The sequence below is a fragment of the Loxodonta africana genome, chromosome 16 (genome assembly GCF_030014295.1).
Source record: "Loxodonta africana isolate mLoxAfr1 chromosome 16, mLoxAfr1.hap2, whole genome shotgun sequence".
NCBI classification, from domain to species: Eukaryota; Metazoa; Chordata; class Mammalia; order Proboscidea; family Elephantidae; genus Loxodonta; species Loxodonta africana.
The window spans coordinates 52,843,900-52,852,156 of NC_087357.1; the positions used below are offsets into that span (position 1 = coordinate 52,843,900).

An 8,257-nucleotide genomic window follows, 5' to 3' on the forward strand; every position below is an offset into this window, starting at 1 on the left:
CGGTGATAAAGGGCATCCTTGTCTGGTTCCCGTTCTCAAGGGAAATGCTTTCAAGTTCTCTCCATTTAGAGTGATATTGGCTGTTGGCTTTGCATAGATGCCCTTTATTATGTTGAGGAATTTTCCTTCAATTCCTATTTTGGTAAGAGTTTTTATCATAAATGGGTGTTGAACTTTGTCAAATGCCTTTTCTGCATCAATTGATAAGATCATGTGGTTTTTATCTTTTGTTTTATTTATGTGATGGATTACATTAATGGTTTTTCTGATATTGAACCAGCCTTGCATACCTGGTATAAATCCCACTTGATCAGGGTGAATTATTTTTTTGATGTGTTGCTGGATTCTATTGGCTAGAATTTTGTTGAGGATTTTTGCATCTATGTTCATGAGGGATATAGGTCTATAATTTTCTTTTTTTGTAATGTCTTTACCTGGTTTTGGTATCAGGGAGATGGTAGCTTCGTAGAATGAGTTGGGTAGTATTCCGTCTTTTTCTATGCTTTGAAATACCTTCAGTAGTAGTGGTGTTAAGTCTTCTCTGAAGGTTTGGTAGAACTCTGCAGTGAAGCCGTCCGGGCCAGGGCTTTTTTTTGTTGGAAGTTTTTTGATTACCGTTTCAATCTCTTTTTTTGTTATGGGTCTATTTAGTTGTTCTACTTCTGAATGTGTTAGTTTAGGTAGGTAGTGTTTTTCCAAGAATTCATCCATTTCTTCTAGGTTTTCAAATTTGTTAGAGTACAATTTTTTGTAGTAATCTGAAATGATTCTTTGAATTTCATTTGGTTCTGTTGTGATGTGGTCCTTCTCGTTTCTTATTTGGGTTATTTGTTTCCTTTCCTGTATTTCTTTAGTCAGTCTAGCCAATGGTTGATCAATTTTGTGAATTTTTTCAAAGAACCAGCTTTTGGCTTTGTTAATTCTTTCAATTGCTTTTCTGTCCTCTAATTCATTTAGTTCAGCTCTAATTTTTATTATTTGTTTTCTTCGGGTGCCTGATGGGTTCTTTTGTTGCTCACTTTCTATTTGTTCAAGTTGTAGGGACAGTTCTCTGATTTTGGCTCTTTCTTCTTTTTGTATGTGTGCATTTATCGATATAAATTGGCCTCTGAGCACTGCTTTTGCTGTGTCCCAGAGGTTTTGATAGGAAGTCTTTTCATTCTCGTTGCATTCTATGAATTTGCTTATTCCCTCCTTGATGTCTTCTATAACCCAGTCTTTTTTCAGGAGGGTATTGTTCATTTTCCAAGTATTTGATTTCTTTTCCCTCGTTTTTCTGTTATTGATTTCTAGTTTCATTGCCATGTGGTCTGAGAAGATGCTTTGTAATATTTCGATGTTTTGGACTCTGCAAAGGTTTGTTTTATGACCTAATATGTGGTCTATTCTAGAGAATGTTCCATGTGCACTAGAAAAAAAAGTATATTTTGCAGCAGTTGGGTCTAGTGTTCTGTATAAGTCAATGAGGTCAAGTTGGTTGATTGTTGTAAGTAGGTCTTCCATGTCTCTATTGAGCTTCTTACTGGATGTCCTGTCCTTCTCCAAAAGTGGTGTGTTGAAGTCTCCTACTATAATTGTGAAGGTGTCTATCTCACTTTTCAATTCTGTTAAAATTTGATTTATGTATCTTGGAGCCCTGTCACTGGGTGCATAAATATTTAATATGGTTATGTCTTCCTGATCAATTGTCCCTTCTATCATTATATAGTGTCCTTCTTTATCCTTTGTGGCGGATTTAACTTTAAAGTCTATTTTGTCAGAAATTAATATTGCTACTCCTCTTCTGTTTTGCTTATTGTTTGGTTGATATATTTTTTTCCATCCTTTGAGTTTTAGTTTGTTTGTGTCTCTAAGTCTAAGGTGTGTCTCTTGTAGGCAGCATATAGATGGATCGTGTTTCTTTATCCAGTCCGTGACTCTCTGTCTCTTTATTGGTGCATTTAGTACATTTACATTCAGAGTAATTATAGATAAATGAGTTTTTAGTGCTGTCATTTTGATGCCTTTTCATGTGTGTTGTTGGCCATTTCATTTTTCCACATACTTTTTTGTACTGAGACATTTTTCTTAGTAAATTGTGAGATCCTCATTTTCATAATATTTGACTTTATGTTAGTTGAGTCGTTACGTTTTTCTTAGCTTTTATCTTGACTTATGGAGTTGATATTCCTTTTTGTGGTTACCTTATTATTTACCCCTATTTTTCTAAGTAAAAACCTAACTTGTATTGTTCTATATTGCCTTGTATCACTCTCCATCTGGCAGTTCAGTGCCTCCTGTATTTAGTCCCTCTTTTTGATTATTGTGATCTTTTACCTATTGACTTCCATGATTCCCTGTTATGTGTATTATTTTATTTATTTATTTATTTTTTAGAATTAATCTTAATTTGTTTGTTTTTGTGCTTTCCCTATTTAAGTTGATATCAGGACGTTCTGTTTTGTGACCTTGTATTGTGCTGGTACCTGATATTATTGGTCATCTGACCAAACAATCTCCTTTAGCATTTCTTGTAGCCTTGGTTTGGTTTTTGCAAATTCTCTAAACTTATGTTTATCTGTAAATATCTTAATTTCGCCTTCGTATTTCAGAGAGAGTTTTGCTGGATATATGATCCTTGGTTGGTAGTTTTTCTCCTTCAGTGCTCTGTATATGTCGTCCCATTCCCTTCTTGACTGCATGGTTTCTGCTGAGTAGTCTGAACTTATTCTTATTGATTCTCCCTTGAAGGAAACCTTTCTTTTCTCCCTGGCTGCTTTTAAAATTTTCTGTTTATCTTTGGTTTTGGCAAGTTTGATGATGATATGTCTTGGTGTTTTTCTTTTTGGATCAATCTTAAATGGGGTTCGATGAGCATCTTGGATAGATATCCTTTCGTCTTTCATGACGTCAGGGAAGTTTTGTGTCAGGAGTTCTTCAACTATTTTCTCTGTGTTTTCTCTCCCCCCTCCCTGTTCTGGGACTCCAATCACTCACAAGTTATCCTTCTTGATAGAGTCCCACATGATTCTTAGGGTTTCTTCATTTTTTTTAATTCTTTTATCTGATTTTTTTTCAGCTATGTTGGTGTTGATTCCCTGGTCCTCCAGATGTCCCAGTCTACATTCTAATTGTTCGAGTCTGCTCCTCTGACTTCCTATTGCGTTGTCTAATTCTGTAATTTTATTGTTAATCTTTTGGATTTCTACATGCTGTCTCTCTATGGATTCTTGCAGCTTATTAATTTTTCCACTATGTTCTTGAATAAACTTTTTGAGTTCTTTAACAGTTTTATCAGTGTGTTCCTTGGCTTTTTCTGCAGTTTGCCTTATTTCATTTGTGATGTCTTTAAAAAAAATTACTTTTTTATATCTGTATCTGATAATTCCAGGATTGTATCTTCATTTGGGAAAGATTTTGATTCTTTTGTTTGAGGGGTTGGAGAAGCTGTCATGGTCTGCTTCTTTATGTGGTTTGATATGGACTGCTGTCTCCGAGCCATCACTGGGAAACTAGTTTTTCCAGAAAATCCGCTGACTGGTACACTGGCTCCTGGTTCTGAAAACAATCGCTGTCTCCCCGTATTTGTTTGTTCTCCGTCTCTAAATCTGTGTTTGTTGTTCAGAGTTCGTAGATTGTTATGTATGTGATCGATTCACTTGTTTTTCCGAGTCTTTGTTGCAAGAGGGATCTGCGGTAGCGTCCACCTAGTCCGCCATCTTGGCCCCGCCCTAGAAGTGAATTTTAAAACCAGATTCCTTTTCTCAAGGGGCTTGTCATTATTTTAGAGAAACTGATTGTTAACAACAGACAATAAAGCAATATAAGATAATATTGTAGTGTCATATGATAAAGGCAACAAATACTGTGGTTTTTCATAAATGGGGAATGCTTTGCTAATGCTATGGGGGTTGAAATATAGGTAGAATTGTGCAGAAAGAAATAAACATGGCATCTTAAGGGTTTATCCCTGCTGTTCCAAAAAGACAAATAATAATGAACTTTGAACTCAAGTTGGTTTGCAAACAATTTATCTGACCCCGCATCTCATATTTTGGGAATAGACTAGAGTCATTCAGATAGATAGCTTGAATCATCCCATTCATCATGCTGCCTAAAATATGCTGAAGCAGATTAGCAGTTAAGTTTGGACAGATAAGATATGCCCAGCTTTTGGCATAACTTGAAGATAGAATAGCTTAGATTTAATTCACTTGCCAGTGAAAATTTGCTATAGGCTTTAAGGAAGAATAAAACTCAAAAACCAAACCCACTGCTGTTGAGTCAATTCTGACTCATACAACCGTATAGGACAGAGTAGAACTGTCCCATAGAGTTTCCAAGGAGCAGCTGGTGGATTCCAACTGACCTTTTGGTTAACAGCTGTAGTACTTAACCACTGTGCAATCAGGGCTCTCTTAACTATGATAATTGTATCATTTCTTCATCAAATCCTGTCATACATAAAAATAAATCAAGTTTTTCTAAAATGCTGTGATTACTATAAGTCAGAATAGTGACATGATAATTACAGCATTTTAGGAAAACGATTTATTTTTATGTATGACAGCGTTGGAGGAAGAAGGGAGGTTACTAACAGGAGATTAAATTATTGAGCATGTGGTTAGGAAGAGCTAGTACTAGGCTAGTATTAATAGAAATTAGATAGCTGAGCTTGAATTTAAAGGGAGTGCTAACAAGACCTAATGATGAATAAAGAATGGGGGAGAATTCTAATGTGGTTCTCAGAATTCAATTTTGGAATGCTTAATTTTTCAGATGTGGACAGGGTTGAAACAGGCAAGTTCATGAAAACTGGGAAAGTGGTGCTGGTCCTGGCCAGAGGCTACTCTGGATGCAAAGCTGTCATTGTGAAGAACATTGATGATGGCACCTTAGACTGCCTCTACAGGCATACTCTGGTGGCTGGAATCAACCACTATTGCCGCAAAATGACCGCTGCCACGAGCAAGAAGAAAAACACCAAAAAGCTGAAGATCAAGTTGTTTGTGAAAGCTTATAACTATAATCACCTTATGTCCACGAGGTGCTGTGTGCATATCCCCTTGTACAAAACTGTCATAAACAAGGATGTCTTTGGAGACCTTGCTATTAAATGCAAGGCCTGGAGAGAGGCCAAGGACAAATTTGAGGAGAGGTACAAGACGGGCAAAAAAAGTGGTTCTTCTGGAAGCTGTGGTTTTAGAAATATTTTGTTCCAATCACTAAAAATAAAAAAAATAAAAACATATGTATTTTTTGAGAAATGCAGGACTAGGGTATTAGGAAATAGATTCGAGGAGATAATACATATAAGAGGTGCAAAGAGGCAATGTGTACAGCTTTGTTAACATATGCAAAAGCAGTGGGTAGGGGATTGAGAACTAAAATTCTGGGTAGGGCTAGCGAGTAGATTAGTGCAGGAAGAGAACATAATAAAACCTAATGATGATGGTCAGACCAGAAAAGGAGATAAAGGAGGGTGAGGTATCATGAAGGCCAAGGAAAGTCTTTTTAAAAGTATCAATAATTTTGAAATTAACCAGTAAGTCAGAAGATAAAAAATTTGGAAAAATGGGGGCATAGGACTTGGTGAAAAAAATTATTGTACCGTATAACTTCAGGTCAGTAGAATTATAAAGACTTTTATGTATTCTGACCCTATAAATTTTCCTCCTTATAAACGTGTATATTTCCATGTGAGTGCATGTTTAAGAGAATTTAGGTGGGATGAAAAATAAGGAAAAAGAAATGGCAAATATAATTTGATCAGTAATGAGTACCATAAATAGAATGAATGAACAGGGTTATACAAGTAAGGCCAAAGATAAGATTTTGTTTACTCACTGGAAGCCATGAGAATGTTTGAAAATCAAGTGGAAAAAAGCTATTAACAAAATTATGCAACACATATTGATCAGATGCAAATGCCTGTTACGTGTTCTAAATAACTATAATTGAGAAGGGGTGAATGGTGAGAAAATAGATGGGGTTTTTATCTTTGTGGAGCTTATACTCCAGTATGTATGAATGATAAATAATTAGGCAAATAATTATGATAAGTTCACGTCAAAGGAAAAGCATGAATTATAATATTGGATGTGAATTTTAGTCTATATAGTCAGTATCCCTCTAAGGAGGCGACATTTAAGCAGAGATGTAAATATTGATAAAAAGTCATTATATTTCAGGTAGAGCAGATAGTAGATGCAAAGGCCATCAGTAGGAAGAGCAATTATGCCAGTGTATTTTGGGTGTAGTGAATGAGGGAAAAGAAGAGTGTTATTAAATGAAGTCAAAGTGGATAGGCAGAGTCAATATTAGATAAGAGCATGTTGAACTTGGTAAGAAATCTGGTGTACATGTAGTGGACAGCCATTGTTTGGATTTATACATGGTGATGGTACTATCTGTTTGTTTTGATTTGTTTTTAAAAGCTCACTCTTGCTAATTTTATTGATAACTGATTTGTGAGGGAAGGGATGGAAACAGGGAGGCCAGTCAGAAAGCTACTGGAGCACTTTAGGTAAGAGATGCTGAGGGTTGGATATCAAGGCTGCTGTGTATAACCTGGAATATTATGATTGATCTTCTGTGGTTTAGAAGACAAAAAGAAATGCAGCCATGTATAGGATATATTTGGAAAGTAGATTTGATATATGACTATCAGATAAATAGAATGGGAGGGTTGAAATGAACAGAATAATCAAAGATGATGTCTAGGTCCTTGGTTTTTGGTATAAAGAACTGGGTGAATGATGTGGCCTCTTAACTGAGATGGGGAAGACTCAGGGAGGTTTGGTTTAGGCAGGAAAGGGGCAGCTAACATAACTTAGAACATGTTAAGTTTGATATAACTATTGTGTGTTTAAGAAATGTCAATTAGGAAGTTCAACATAGGAGTCTGACCCTAAGAGGATCTGTTTGGCCTTGATATGTGAACATGGAAGTTATAAGCATATAGAAAGAATTTAATGTATAGGACAAGAATATATCTCATAGCAAGAGAATATGACTAGAAAAGAGAAAGGTTCAGCACCAAATCCTCTGGCTGGGAAAGAGAAATTACAGGACACTGCAAAGGTGTCTCAGAAGCTAAGTGAATAAAGCATTTCAAGGAAGAGGGAGTAGTCAACCGTGACTAAACATGGCCAGGCAGTTGTATAAGATGATGATTGAAAGGTAATCATTTATTTGGCAAGATGGGGGATTTATGCAACCTTAGTGTCAGTCAAGTGGTGGAAGCCTGATTTGTTAGGATTAAGGATAGAAGAAGAATTGAGGACACGGAGGCAGCCAATATAGACTTTCTTTTTCTTGTGTTTCTATTGCAAAGTTTTGCTATAATGTGGACAAGAGAAGTCCAAGAGCTGAGGGCGAAGGCAAAGGGAAAGTGTGTGTAATAAATGGGATTTTTAAAAGATGCCTAATAGTATATATGTTTTTACCACAATTTAAAAAACAAGACTAAAAGTATAGCTTGTTTTTAGGCTAACGCAAATAATACAGTAGAGAGTAAAAAATGAATGGTTCCGAAGAGCTAGGAAATCGTAGTAGGTAAAAAACATTTGACTGGGACTCAGTTGGGTCCCTGTGCCTGCCTTTATAGATAGGAGCAGGGACAGTTCATCCACTGTATCCAAAGAGAAGCTAGAGGACACTGATAGTACAGATACTGGTCAGGTCATTGTTTTCACAGAATTAAGATAAAGGAGTTCTTATCTTATTACTTCTATTTTCTCAATGAGCGTGCAAAAGCAATGGAAAGGGGAATAAATAGGGAGAAAGGTAGGGTTAGAAAGGAGAAGTAGAGATGCTGATAAGCAAATAAGTGATAATCTATTAAACATAGAAATGATTACACATATTTTGGAAAAGAAACTAAATGGAACATAATTTCTTCACTAAAATAAAACAGAACATTAACTCATTAATAAATTGGATGTTGTTGTCTGGTATCAAGTTGATTCTAACTCATAGCAATCCTATAGGATAGAGCAGAAAATTGTACTTTTCATTTTTTGATATCAGTATTTCCATGGAGTTAAATGCACAAAGCCAATTTGTATAGCCTCTGCTAAAAAAAAAAAAAAAGATAAGGTTTACTCGTAGCTGACCTCTTTAAAATATTTTTCACATGCAATTTGGAAGGCAAACCTCCAGGTAATATTGCAGGATGTTAAAGTCATTTAAATACAAATGACATATGCCATATTTGCATTTAACAAGTTAACCCAAGTCCACCCTATGTGTATGGCTTTTAAAATGTGACAGGAAG

The 8,257-nt window shown here is 35.8% G+C and overlaps 1 pseudogene; it reads left to right on the forward strand.

Moving 5' to 3' along the window:
• Positions 1–4,497: 4,497 nt before the first annotated feature.
• Positions 4,498–8,009, forward strand: LOC111750357 (large ribosomal subunit protein eL27-like; annotated as a pseudogene).
• The last annotated feature ends 248 nt before the right edge of the window (positions 8,010–8,257 follow it).